Below are 15,129 nucleotides of genomic sequence, written 5' to 3'. Positions count from 1 at the left end.
GAGATCAGGAACACAGGAAACTGCCCTATATGGAGTGTGACCACTGGTCTAGGTAGTTCAGTAATGCCTACATTGCCTGCTAGCTGCTCTCCAGAGATTCAAACGGGTGCATTCCTAGCACAACCTGGAAATCTCAGGATTTGAACCTGGGACCCTTTGCATGCAAGGTGTGTGCTTGACAATTCAAGCCTGTGCTTGCAAGGGGTTGCACTAGATGATGCTTGAGGTCTTTCCCAACTCTACAATTCTATGTTTCTATGACCAGTATGCGACGGTTCCTACAGTTGCAAGGAATTTCTTACTGCAAACACTTCTCACTCTGAAGGTAGACACACACAAGGGACTCTCACCTTCACCTTTGGACCCAGGAAGATGGTGGTGGCTGTGCCTGTGGGCAGGAAGTTATTTCCAATTTTCTGTGACCTCAGAAGCCCCTAGGTCAAAGGCAAGAGTTGTTGTTTGTGGCAACATGCTCATGGTGCTTTGTGACAAACACACACACATAGAGAACTGCTAAGCACTTATCTGTACTGAAGAACTCATCAAATCAAAGCAGTTCAGGTGATCACATCATGTACTCAGCCCTCCACTCTACATGATGTGCGCACAAAGAAAAAACACATCATTGTTGCCTCCTTGAGACCACAAGAGTAATTGGTGTCACAAGTGAAAAGGCAGAGGAACAGTGTGAGAGCCTTGTGCTCTCCATGCCTAGCCACCCACTCAAAGCTATTACATGTACAACAAGTCGTGAGCCTTATGTTAGTGTTCTGAAGAATAAAAGCATCGCTGCCACAAATCGTCTAAGCAGAATACAATTCATTAAACAAAAAACCCATCTGTTCCAAAAGCCACATCACGTTGCATGGCAAAACACGAGTACGTGGTGCTAGCAACTGCTGTGGGTTGGGGATTCTTGGGAGATTTGATCTGTGCAGACTGCAGTGCAGATACAAAAGCCCAGTTCAGGTACTCAGCCTCCGGGAGTGTAATCAAACAGGGGAGGAGAAACGGGGTACCCTGCCAAGCCTCCCGGTGTGTCATCATATTCACCGTACTCTTTAGATCTCTACATGAGCATGAATGGGAAGATCTGAAATGTGAAGACCCTCTTTGCAGAGGCGTACACTGCAATCAAGAACCTGGATTGTGCAGGGTTCTACATTGTACACAGAGCATCCATCAGTAGCATGCAGACCTGCACCTTCAAACTCATAGAAAGTTGCACATAGAATAAAGATTGAGGCGAGGTATGGCAGCCTGACTTTGTCCCCCTGCATATGAATGCCCAAGCAGGGCTAAACTGAACTGATGCACACCTCTTTGACATCAGTTCACATATCATTGTGGGCTGAACTTGGTTATCCACCAGTTTTTGCTCTTTCTGAATGTCCAAACATATTCTGCTCAAAGAAAACATTACAGCGTTATGTTTCAAAATGAGTTTTGGGGATAAAATATGTATACTTTCAAGATAAGACATTTTAGAAGAAAAGTATTGAAATGCAAGTGTTCACATGGATTGAAAAAAATGGCCAGTTTAGGCAGAAATGGGAGAAAACAGATCTATCAATGACAGCATGTGATGATGTGAGACACTGAAAATGGACCCATTCACCCATCACAATGTATATTCCAGATGGCATCAGCAGTCAACCCTGTGGAATAGTATTACAAACATCTAGTCCAGCATTCTGTCCCCCACAGTGGCCAACCACATTACTATGGGAAGCAGAACATGAGGGTAATAGCAGTCTGCTGCTCATGACCTCTAGAAACTAGTATTCAGATGTCTTGCTGGGGAACCGGGACAAAACCCACTACACAAGCTTCCCAGTAAGTGGGTCACTGTTGCTTAGCAGGAGGGAGAGGGGAGAAGTAATGCAAAGGTCAGTGCTGTGCAAATTCACTGGCAGAGTGTGTTTGCAACACACCAGCCTTCCTGCTGACTCCTGGTAAACAACAGTGACATACTTGCAGGGAAGCTAGCATATCAACTCTGCCTGCTCAATGAGCTGCTTCTGACTAATAGCTAATTGAGATCCTCCATAAATTTGTCTAAAGCTTTCTAAATTGGTGGCCAACACCACATTTTGCAGTAATGAATTTTGTAGCGCAACTATGTGTTGTGTAAACAAATATGTCCTTTTATTTCCCAAACCTTAAACTTCATAGGATGACCCCAGGTTCTAGTATCGTCTTAACAAATTGATAAAGCCTTTGTCCTATTTACTTTGTACATACCATGAAAAATGTTCTGCACCTCTGTCAAGGGCCTTCTTACTCCCTAAATTAAATGGTCACAAGCATTGTCACCATTGCTCAGCAGGAAAGTGCCCCAGCACTCATACAAAACCATAAACTGAGGACACGTTGAGGTCTGTTGCAGAGCAGATGAAAATGTAATTTATGGTCTGAAACACCAATTGCATTTGAAACTCAAGCCTGAATTTACACGGATTTGCTTTCATTCCCCCTTCACTGCCCATAATTTACTCTTGAGTGCTGAGATTCAACTCATCCAGGTGTGCTGACAAATGTACATAGTGCATTTATGACAATCTGGATTCTTTGTGTTTTGGGAAGAAAGATGTGGAATTTGGAAAACAGATTAGAGCACCAGGGCTTGGTATTCCTGTATGTGTTGCTAGGGAAAAAGAGGGAAAATGATTGCTACACATTTTGTATTTCTCCTTTTAAAAGAAAATGAACTAGAAGCCTTATGTGGATAATTGTTGGTTTTGCTTTTAAAGTAAATTAGAAATCCACAGCTTGAAAATCTCCTAATAATGTTTTTAAAATGTGTTGGAAAGTAAAAAAATTAATTAATAAGTTCTACATAGAAAAAGCAAATCCTCATTCAACTGAGAGGCTTAAGTGAATGCAGCCTTTGAAGTCAAGGTGAGGAGAGCTATGTTCTTAGACTTCATCAAGTATCATTTGTACTATTGAAAAGAATGTTTGATCATACTATTAATTTTCTGACTTTGGAAATAAGAAGTTGCCAGAACTAAGGTAAAAATGCAGAGGCTAAATTTCTGCTCCTCGTGATAATGCTGTAGAAAACATTTGATTGCAATTGACTTAACTTACACTCCTGTTGCATTGTAATTGAGAACACTATGTAGCCATGAATCTTGATCCCAGTTTTATTGCCATTCACACTGAACTTCCTCACTGCTTTTTTACACTCCTTTTGTCTGCAAGCCTGATGTTCGGATTCTAATAAATGAGCCCCTTAAGGCTGTCTTCAAACAAATCCAGACATAAGCTCTGCTTCCTCATTAAACTCATGTTGTGCTTATAGACGCCAAGATATAGAGGAAGAAAATTCCTGTCAAGGCTGTGAACCTGGAAAAGAAAGAAAAAAGAATGAGAAAAGAAAATTGCTCGATGGTGTGTGTGTGTGTGTGTGTGTGTGTGTGTGTGTGTGAGAGAGAGAGAGAGAGAGAGAGAGAGAGAGAGAGAGAGAGAGAGAAATATGAAGAGCTAATGAATACTAAATGGAACAAACAATACATTGGGAGAAGGTTCAGTTCATATGTTACCACAGTACATGGTGGCTGCAAACAAACAAATCCTTCTCCAATGTGGCCCACCTTGCTTCAGAAAGGCATGGGATCTTAGCTTACATAGTGATACCCTACTCATGACACAATTCACTCAAGAGCTGTGATTCTGGTGTTTGTAGTCATCATGACACAATCAGGTTAACATCACTGGATCCAAATGTCCAGGTGTTCCATTATGTAGAGCTATCAACACACAGTGTGTTGTTGTTTTGTATTGGTGGCTACCACAGTGACACAACAAAATATGCAATGTATATAGTGCAGCACCAAGGCATGAGGCAGAGAAACATGGTGTAGCTTGGGGGTGTGGCTTCTTTCCACAAACACATTCCATGAGGGGAGGGGAAAATGAGTGTTAGCAGCCTGAACATGGACCCACTGAGATTTTCATTCCAGAAAATCTGAGCTAAATGCTGCTGAATGTATATTCTGTGATAACAGGACAAGAAGTTATGTCATCTAAAGTGGATTAAGGCTGACAGAAGATGTAGCGAATCTTTTTTAGCCAGTGGTTTGAATGTTGTGAAATGGATGTGGAATCTCACATGCCCTTACCACGGTACATCTGGATGAGGCCCTTCTCATGGCATTGATGTCATCTGAGTCAAAGGAGATGGTGACAAGTAGTAAGTAGACTTCTGGCCTTTCAGTTGATGTTTCTTTCCCCCACTCTTTCTGCTTATAAGTATCTTCCACAAACAGAATAGCAGATGTCAATGAACTCAGTTCTGACCTTTGAGCTACTCAGGAAACATTATTTGACATCATATCATCAGCTGCAGAATGAAGAGTCTATTTAGCTGCACACACATCCACCAATGTTATCTAAGCCATCACTGATCGACAGTTCTCTTTGACAATTTGCAATTATGTTAACCAAATAGGACAGTTAGTAAATTAGGGGTTGGATAGCCATCTGTCATGTGTGCTTTGGTTAAGATTCCTGCATCACAAGGGGTTAGACTAGACAATCCTCAGGATCCCTTCGAACTCTATCATTCTCTGATTATATTAAGGTGCCAGAATTCTGAACGTCCTGAAAGCATAGAGAAACCACTGGAGAAATAGCTTGATCCCAGACGTAAGGATTTCTGTGCATAAACAGAAAAAAGATACTAGGGCAAAATGAGGTTGTGCAATGTAAACTTACACCAAATGTAAATTGTCTCTCTCGGGGTTTCAGCCAGAATTGTGAGTGCACCTCACACTGCAAAAAAATAAATTGCCTCCTATTAGGTTCCATTTAATAGTTTTGCTTTGTATTCTAGTAATCAGGGTCCTTTTTTGTTTGTTTTTCAACCATTCTGGGATCAAGAATGAGAGATTTAGGCCAGACATTTGCTGTTTTCAGGTGGGATTCAGTCACATAATGATAAACTCAGGTTGCATATTTATATTTGATTGGGAAGTTCTGTGCACCAAAGCCACTCCCCTGAAATATCATACTTTGTGCAATAAGGAAGCTCAAAAGAAAATACACTGTAAAGTGTGGGGTAACTGGTGCGTTATTTATGAGTTTCTTCATCTAAGCTCCCCAAAACCAAATCAGAATAAATGCTCATTCAATAGCCAGTGTTGTCTAATCTCTCTGCAAACAAATTAGGATGACTGCTTAATAAATAGGTCATTTGGAAGTGCCAAGAGTCTGACACCCTGAATGACTTTAACAACTTTCAGAACCTTTGCTCTCTTCCAACTTTCTCTCACACACTGACTCCTAATGTTACTGCCTGCTCTTTAATCATTGCAAGTTCATATCAGTCTTTTTACAAAAAATATAGTTATAACATGTAACTCTTGGGAAAACTGAGATTATATAAACTGCTGGATAATACTTACCATATTAAATTCAATTTTTTTCAATTTGGTTATCCTCTGTCTGTTTAACTTGGCTTTCAGCGAAACAACCCCCCAGTGCCAAGCTCAGCAGTTGGAACTGACCACCTACAGCATCAGATTAAGAAAATGAAAAAATGATGTGTATTTATTCCAAAGCAAAAACCCTCTCCTCTACCATGGGAACTTCATAGGTTATAAACTTCAATACTGTAAAATTGAATAAAATGGAAATGTAATCATCTATGTGGCAGTGGAATTTAGTTTATTTAAAAATTGTTTCCCCTCACACAGAGCACAAAAGGGTCATCCTCTTGATATGAGAAGACTGGAAATGTATACATAAATATATTCGTGTTTATATATCTGGATACATATATATGAAAATTTTACTCTAACCTGATAACTATATTACAGAAGATATTGCCCCAATCCATAATTCTTCAGATGCTCTAAAGTATAAATTCAGTTCCTACACAATCCTTCTTAACTAAAATAATCAAGGGGCTGGAGAAATTCCCCTATGAGGAAAAACTTTAACAGTTTGGGGTTTTTAAACTTAGAAAATGGTGAATAAGGAGAACATGATTGTGATGTATAAAATGATGCGTGAGTTGGAGAAACGGGATAGAAATAGGTTTTTCTCACTCTTTCATGCCAGGATCTGGAGTCGTCCAGCTGCAGTTGAATAGTTTGAGATTCAGAACATACGGAACAGAGTGGTGTTTCATGCCGCTCTTAGCTAGAGGACTGCAGGGATGAGTTTTCTCCAAAATGTTCTCAGGCCTTTGATAATTTTTGCCTGCAGTCCCCTGCTCCAATTATCAAAGAACCGAGAACGTTTTGGAAAAAATCTTTTGGTTTTTAAACCATGCATTTTAAAATGTATTCTAACTTATATTTTAATCAACTGGTGTGTTTTTTTTTGTTTTCTAAAAATGTTTTTACTGTATTTATATTCAGTGTTAGCTGCCCTGAGCCCAGTCTTGGCCGGGGAGGGCAGGGTATAAATAAAAATTTATTATTATTATTATTATTATTGATGAAAGGGCTTCATAAAACAAATCTTTTTAAAATGTAATGTTTATTCATTTCCCCTTGGTATGCATGCATGAGAAGCATTGCCCTGCCACCGTCTGGGAAATGGACATACTCTCCAACATTTCTCGATGAAAATAGGGTTGTCCTGTTCCATAATAATAATAATAATAATAACAATAATAATAATAATTTTATTATTTATACCATGCCCATCTTACTGGGTTGCCCCAGTAACTTTGGGCAGTTTCCAACATATATAAAACATAATATGACATTAAACATTTAAAAACCTCTCTCTACAGGGATGCTTCAGATGTCTTCTAAAGGTTGTACAGTTACTTATCTCCGTGGCTCAGGGGCCACATGACTTCATATCTTCCAACATTTCTCCGTTGAAAATAGGACATCCTACCACACCATTCCTCCTACCATACCATTCTTAAGGAAATCAGCCCTGAGTGCTCACTGGAAGGACAGATCATGAAGCTGACGCTCCAATACTTTGGCCACCTCATGAGAAGAGAAGACTCCCTGGAAAAGACCCTGATGTTGGGAAAACTGAGGGCACAAGGAGAAGGGGACGACAGAGGATGAGATGGTTGGACAGTGTTCTCGAAGCTACGAACATGAGTTTGACCAAATTGCGGGAGGCAGTGGAAGACAGGAGGGCCTGGCGTGCTCTGGTTCACGAAGAGTCGGACACAACTAAACAACAACAACCATACCATTCAACATTTCTCTGATGTAAGTAGAGACGTCCTAAGGAAAAATGGGACATTCCGGGATCAAATCAGAAACCGAGGCGGCTTCTGTAAATCCAGGATTGTCCCTGGAAAACAGGGACAGTTGCAGGGTCTGGGATGAAAGTGTTCACCTTCCAAATTCACACCCATTTCTCCTGAAATGAAAGTTCCCAAATTCAAGTAACTTGCAGAGGTTCTAGGTGGAGGACTGAATGGAACAGAAAATGGTTCAAATAGAAGAGTTTGAAGAAGAAGAGTTTGGATTTGATATCCCGCTTTATCACTACCCGAAGGAGTCTCAAAGCAGCTAACATTCTCCTTTCCCTTCCTCCCCCACAACAAACACTGTGAGGTGAGTGGGGCTGAGAGACTTCAGGGAAGTGTGACTAGCCCAAGGTCACCCAGCAGCTGCATGGGGAGGAGCGGGGAATCGAACCTGGTTCCCCAGATTACAAGACTACCGCTCTTAACCACTACACCACACTGGCTCTCCCATTGCCCAGACCTGCCTGGTGGTGCTGTTTTCGGATGTGCCTGTGTGCTAAGGGAGTGAGAGCAAAGTCAAGGCTGCTCAGTTGAGCCTTGTGAGGATGTATTCATATATGGGGAAGCAATGTACTCTATGGCCATTAAAATTAAACATATCAAACAGTTTCAACAGATTGAACTTGAAAAATATTCCACCTAACTAAATTACGTATGGCCATTTCCTTCCTACCCCCATTAGCTAATTATTCTGAATTTGTTGCTCCATTTATTTTTAGCAAGAACAACCTTAAAGATGTACAAATATAATATGACATAAGTGAACTCAAGTTCCTAAAGGCCATAATATGCTGTAATAAATGTGCTGATTTTTAAGTTTCCCCAAGACCCCTTCGTGTTTTTTGCTGTAAAGACTAACAAAGCAACTCCGCTAGAAATGGTTTATTTTCGGTTGCTGTTGAATTATATTTATGAACTTAATATTTCATGTTTTTGATTTGTGTGCTGTGATAGATATATATTTTTTCAAATCTAGAAAAGAAGACAATTTTATTTTATCACTTTTTAATTTTCTGAAAGTCAGATTACTCGATTGTATCATTGCAATATATTATATTGCTTTAAAGTACACAAAAGCAGAAAATAATGGCTCAGACTCTCAATTACTATTATCCTAATGACAGGATGCAATTATTATTCATATAATTAACTATTCCACCCTGATATAATTTTAAACTACTGCCTTTTGATTGCATCGAATACCAGTTTAACAACAATAGGCGAGAAAAACACATTTCCTGTAAATACCGATTTACACTTTACAGCTCTTGTATTAACACATTTAGGCTGCATACACACCAACCTGTCTGTAGCACAAATATGTAGGGTTTTGTCCCCCCCCCCAATCCAGAATTATTCATGCTCGTCCTCAATGTGCTGCTTTCAATCTAGATTGATTCTCGATCCTGCCTATCTCAAGTGTTCTATGGACAGTGTCCCAGGATGTGCATGCTTTCAGATCTTCCCAAGGGCTTTCATAGTCTGGATAAAGCGTGTTCTCCTTCATGGAGAGCACGTGTTGCGGTGGGGGCCGCCAGGACACTCCAAAGTTGGGAGCGGGCTAACTGATCGTTGGCCACTGATGCGATTGGGACTTCCCTTGTTGTTGAGAAGAAATTAATGTTGCCATTTATTGATTGACAGCCAGAAATGCTAAAACTCCTTGCATGAGACTAGGGCTTCCTCTTTTCGCCCGCGCAGCGGATTGCCCGTCCCTCCCTCCCTAGAATAGGGTTGTTCGCTTTGACCTTGCTATGCCTGTCATGGGGTCGTCTGCTTTGGAGCGGGGGCCTGGTAGGAATTTTGTCCATCTGGCTGGTTGGCTGGGGCCATTTGGTTTTTGCCTACTGCGTAGCAAATTGTCACAACTTGTAAGGTTGCGGTTAGGCATTGGTTTATGGTTTGGTTGGTTGAGGGGAAGTGGTTGAGTGCCTGCCCTTGGTAGGTTGAGTGCCTGCCCCTCTAATGCTGCTGCTGCAAGGGATTCCGTTAAAGGAATTGGGGGCTAACTATTGCTTGTCCACTCTGTCAAGGGGGCTCGGGCCATAGCAATGAGCTCCTGGTTGCATTTGGGGCGAGGGCAGATTCCCTGCTCCGCGTAACCCCCAAGTGTATTCCCCCATTCTGACTTTCGCATTGTGCGGAATGTCAGTCTGTCCCCCATGGTGGGGGCAGATAGTCGCAACCAATGCCTAAGCAACCACTCACAAATTTGTATTTTAATAAAGTTGTGGCCAAAATTATGCCAAAAACCTTAAACAAAAAATTCTGTGTGATGTGTGAGTTATTGGGGTGGACCTGGGGACCTCGACACGCAACTATGTAACACCTTTAAGATGGTGGCTACAAATATTACAAGACAGGATGGCCATTTTGTTCTACTTCGCCAGAACTTTTGCACTTGCTCATTTTCCACAAAAGGATTCCACCCCCCAGGTGATAAACAGTAGCAACATGGAGAAAATATTATATTTATATCTATCCTACATATCATAAATCTTGCTTCAGATTTACCAGCAGGGAAAAATAAGGGAAAGAGAGAGAGAGCTAATCCATTGTTAGCTGTATTTGTTACCACACCTTTGGAATCAAGCCTTCTAAAAAATTATGTCTTTCAGAAGAGGCAGGAACTAAGATATACTTCAGAGGTCCAGACAATGGGGAGCCCCGAAAAAAATTATAATTAATAATTTGGACTGTAATTTGGTTGTTTTTTATTTTATGTTATTGTTTTTAACTGGATTATGATATGGATATGTTAATTGGCTGTTTTTATTGGAAAATCAATTAAAATGATTTTTTTAAAAAAATAGAAAATTATGTCTTTCTCTCGGACTGTTTAATGTATGAAATGTGTATTTTATTTTAATTTATTTCAAAGAGATGTGCAGGTAGGTTGCAAAGTTGGAAAAGCAAACAGTGACATCACTGTAAAAGTTCCAGAATCCTCATACTTTTTGATGTTGCTGCTGTTGTTTGTAGTGCAAGAAAATTATCCATAATACTAAATATAATAATAAAGGTCATCGACCAACATTGTTTGCTCATAAAATTGCTGGAGGAGTCATTTTTTTTTTAGAGAGAGAGAGATAAATGAATTGTTTTCAGATGAGGGGCCATAGTGTACATACACTGGAGGTTTAAGAGAGAGAGGGAATCCAATTATTGTCTCATGTTATCCTGAAGATATTTTAAAAGTTGCACGAAAAGATGCCATCTAGCCATGAGGTTTTGCAGTAAAACCACGTAATGCTTACTGTGGAATCGAAAAAGATGTCTGCGCAACACATCAGAGGAATCGTACTGTTTATTAGCCCAACAAAAAGTGGCTCTGCCCTTCCAATTAACTAGCGTTTTACATACTTTGTATCTCCAAAGGGGATAGTCATCCTTGTAAAAAAAAACAAAAAAAAAAACAGCAACCAACCACAGAAAGAGCCAGGGACAGGAGCAGAAGGGGAAGAAATAACAGGGGATGGAGACAAATGAGAAAATTGAAGCAAATATACCTAGCAATGCCAAATGCGGTACTGAGTCCTGTTAGGAATATGTTCCCAATTACTTTTCTCTGTTTACACTCCTTGACTTCAAAAAAGGTATTGTGGAAACAAACACATGCTGTGGGGTGGATCACTTTTCCTCATCACTAGCTGTTGTCTAAAAAGCAGCCAGTCTTTCAGTTTGGATTATATGGACAATAAAAAAATAAAAAAGTGCTCTTGCAACTTGAACCTTTGTAGTTTACTCAGAACTAAAGACCCATTGGAGATGCTTCGAAGTGGAAGCATAACATCACAAATGGACCATTCAGATATTGCAGCACGGTTTTGTTTTGTTTTTTTGTAACTGATTGGATTATTTATGGAAAGGGAAAATCTAGATGAAAGGAGGGGGAAATATATGAGCTGGCATTTTGCTGTCGACAGTACTGTGTGGGTTCTGTAAAAAAAAAAAACTCTGCATGCACAAACAGCACCAATAACACAATGAAGGCCCATCTGGAAGACCCCTGAATTCAAGCAGAGTGTACTCAAAGCTAAGGCTACATGCATACTATACATTTAAAACAGAATTTTCCTCCAAAGAATTCTGGGAACTCTAGTTTCTAAGGATGCTTTACACTTGCTGACTTTGAATTGCATTTGGCATTCTACTGTCCATTCGTCCTGCTTGGAGATGTCCTTTTGGAACTCGACAAAATTTTCCTCCTTTTTAAAAAAACCCTTCTGAACAATTGGGTATCATCAGCAAGTTTGGCTATGTCACCCTTAACCCCTAACTGTAGCCAGACATCTCCTAGCCAAAGTAGAGGCCATTTCTACTAAACTCATTGACTCTAGAGCAATTAAGTAGCATAAAAGAAATGTGGTTCACTGAGGTCTACTTTAAACTATTTCCTATTTCCATGCATGATCCAATTAGAAGCCAAACAGGGTTCTGACATGTAGCATGTTTTAAATTTCTCTGACACCATTTACATTAGACGAGTAAGCAAATCCATACAGGATGAGCTGTCTACAGTCATATGAGGTGACCCTGGGATAGTGTGAGTCACTTAACAGGCAATTACTTTCTAAGCAATGGGGAAATAAACTGTACCTTACCGAAAGGTCTGCGTTTCTTTTCTTCCTTTTACAAGAGGTTCATTGGGGCTTGATGGAAAGCTATTTACAAGATATCAGGAGGCAACAAGGCAGTAAGTAATTGAGTAAAGGCAATGGCTTTTTAAAAAGAAGTGTATACATTGCCTTGGAAAGCTTTTCCTCAATTGTTCATGAATAATAGCTGCAGTTCTTCATTCTTGCACACCATCCAACATTCCTCAGTTGCAAATAGAGACATTTCTCACTCCCCACAACTGCCCCTCCTTGACCCCCCTTTTTGCCCTCCCCCCTCACAGAGCATTTCCCATCAGAAGAAGGGCAAGTGCCATCACCCCACTTTTATTTAATTTTTTTCCTTGATAGGTTTACAAAAAAGAAAACTATACAGCCAATAAATGAATTTTAGGAAGGGGCATGATTAGACCAAGGTTGTTGTTATTTCTTTAAAAGGACTCCTTGGGTGAAGGTGGGGAGACACATTTTAACAGGCTATATGAATATAAAAGTAGGCTTAAAGTGGATTATTTGGGCACCTTGCAAACCCACCTTTACAAACGAACTACTAGACTAACTTATCAAACCAAATGCAGCATAAGAACATAAGAGGTCTGCTGAATCAGACCAAAGGCCTATCTCCAGCATCCCAGTGGCACTGGATGGATGAAAAGAGGTGGCTACAGCAACAGCTGTGGCTGTTTCACCAAATGCTTATGTAAGCACTGAGTGATTTAAATAAATCTTAAAAACAGAAGCTGGCATCAGCCTTGGTGGCCCACCAAGCTCCCCCTGCAGCTTGTGGGATCTGGCATATGCCCAAATATGCAGGGTGTTGTCACCATCCCTACAATCAAGCTCCCTGAAGAGTGTGCGTTATACTTATTGTTATATTCACAGCTTACAATTTTACGTTTCTTTTTGTGGCCACTGGGCCACAAAAATCCCCTGGGTGGACAGGATGTGATGATGTGCATTTGCTTCCCTTGAACTTTGCACATACAATGCCGCTGTAAGGCGGGGGGCAGATTGCTGCTGCCATGAGTAGAGCCAACTTTTCCCCATACAGAGTTCAAGGGAGGGGGCAGCGCATCTCTGAATCTGGTCCTCCCAAGAGATTTTGCAACCCAATGCCAAGGTGGCATGGCTGTCGCCTCGCTTCCTAGCCATTCCAAGCAGGTAGAACTTACTGTACACCCCCCCAAAAAAAAGGTTAAAGACAACCCTTAGATCACCTTATATGTTAAATAAGGTGAAATCAAGCATGGCATTTTCTTTCCAGTAGTGCAGATTCCAGACCAGAGCAGCATTGTGATGTATGCATTAGTCTGGAAGATGCAGGTTTGGGGACTTTACTCTGGAACTTGATTCCTCCAGCATCCCTATTCTGTACTATATTCACAGACAAGGAGCTGCATTGTCATATTATTATAGATCAGCATTGCTTCATTAATGCCAATGCTAAACATCTGCCACAGAATATGGGTTTTTTTAAAAGAAAAAATAGCCCACTGCCTTTGCTGCAAAATGTAGCTTGTAAATGTTCCCTTTTCCCCCTGTAATTGCTGTTGAAGAAAAAAGAGAGACGAGAAATGGCATATTTATTGACAGGCTGGCAAGTTTGGCCACGGAAATGACATGAGGGCAAAGGTTAGAGACAGTTAAGAGACAGCAAATAGGTCTGGATAATTGGTGTTGTGACAAAATTATTTGAGCAGTGGAATGGTGGCATTGTAAACTGGAAGACAAAAAAGGGCTGTTCTGAAACTACCCATCCAAATAAAATGAGTCTTTCTTCTGCTTTTTTTATTATTAATTGCATTTATATCCCACCTTTTTCTCCAAGGAGCTCAAGGTGGTATACATGGTTCTCTCCCTCCTCATTTAATCCCCATAACAACCCTGTGGGGTAGGTTAGGCTGAGAGTGGGCAACGGGCCTAAGGTCACCCTTCCAGCTTCATGGACCAGAGGGGATTTGAACCTTGGTCTCCTGCGTCCTGGTCAGACACTTTAACCACTACACTACACTGGCTCTCCCCTGTGGTTGGTAGATGAATGTTTTATGTGTAGAACTCCTTTCTGAACAAATCTACTATTCTGCAGTTAGAGATTAGATAGAGGATAATACTTGATAACTTGTATTCCTCCTATCCTCTCCACACACACCCCCAAACTATAATTGTAACATAATTGCTACAGAGAAGAGTCATAGTGTGGTGGTATAGCACTTGAATTGCATGCAGAAGGTCCCAGGCAGGTCTTGAAGAAACCCTGAAGACCTGCTGCTTGTTGGTGTCAACAGTTCTGAACCAGATGGACTAAGGGGTTTACTTGATATATAATAATAATAATAATAATAATAATAATAATAATAATAATAATAATAAAAAATTTTATTTATATCCCGCCCTCCCCAGCCGAAGCCGGGCTCAGGGCGGCGAACAACAATCAAATAATCAAACAGTCAAATAGTCACACAATCTAAAAATATTTCATTATAAAAATTAATTAAATCAAATTGATGGCAACCAATTAAGCAAAATTCTGTGCAGGTTGCCAGAGGAGGGAGTCAGGCTGCGCCCTGACCAAAGGCCTGGCGGAACAACTCTGTCTTGCAGGCCCTGCGGAAAGATGTCAGGTCCCGCAGGGCCCTAGTCTCTTGTGACAGAGCATTCCATATGGCAGCTTCCTGTGTTTCTACCTAGGCCTCTAAGCACTGCCTTTTTGGGGATATATCCAAAAGCAGGGGTGGAGAACCTCAGGCCTGGGGCCTGAATAAGGCCCTCTAGGCCACTCTGTGTGGCCCTTGGTACTCTCCCCAGACCACACCATGCACTTGCCCAGATTCACATCCTCCTTGAGCATTCTTGCCTGGCTGGAATGTGCCTTTAATCTCTGAAAATGTCTCTTGCTTCCCTAATGAAGAGTAGAGATGTATTTCTGTGCATGTGCGTGCAGAAACTAGATCATTGTAGCAGGTTGCCTGGAAGAGAACAGATTCCCCCAGCTGAAAAGAGTTCTTCAAGGGAAAACATTGTCCCTTTCAGATTACTTCCTTAAAACATGCATAAGGTGATGTCATTTTCCTCCGACTTCAAGCCACATGACTAGCACTACAAACCTCAGTTGGGGATTATGCAGAGGGTGATGTTTCTTCAGCTTGTTTCACTGTATGAGAGCATCTGCTTTGCCTTCATAAAATCCCCTTTCACTCCCTCCATGTGATATAGAAAACCTCTGCCAAAGACCCTGGAAAGCGGCTGCAAAGTTAGAGTAGATAATACTGGAACAAG

At 40.9% G+C, this 15,129-nt stretch overlaps 1 long non-coding RNA gene across 1 annotated transcript; it reads left to right on the top strand.

Annotated features, from left to right (window-relative positions):
* Positions 1 to 270: 270 nt before the first annotated feature.
* LOC308586338 lies at positions 271 to 5,557 on the top strand. Its single transcript, XR_014007827.1, has 3 exons — positions 271 to 325; positions 4,014 to 4,198; positions 5,472 to 5,557. It is a non-coding gene; the product is annotated as an uncharacterized lncRNA (long non-coding RNA).
* Positions 5,558 to 15,129: the final 9,572 nt, after the last annotated feature.

The sequence above is a fragment of the Podarcis bocagei genome (assembly GCF_964188305.1).
Source record: "Podarcis bocagei genome assembly, chromosome: 4".
In the NCBI taxonomy this organism is placed as follows: domain Eukaryota; kingdom Metazoa; phylum Chordata; class Lepidosauria; order Squamata; family Lacertidae; genus Podarcis; species Podarcis bocagei.
This window is presented reverse-complemented; position numbering and strand designations above follow the sequence as displayed.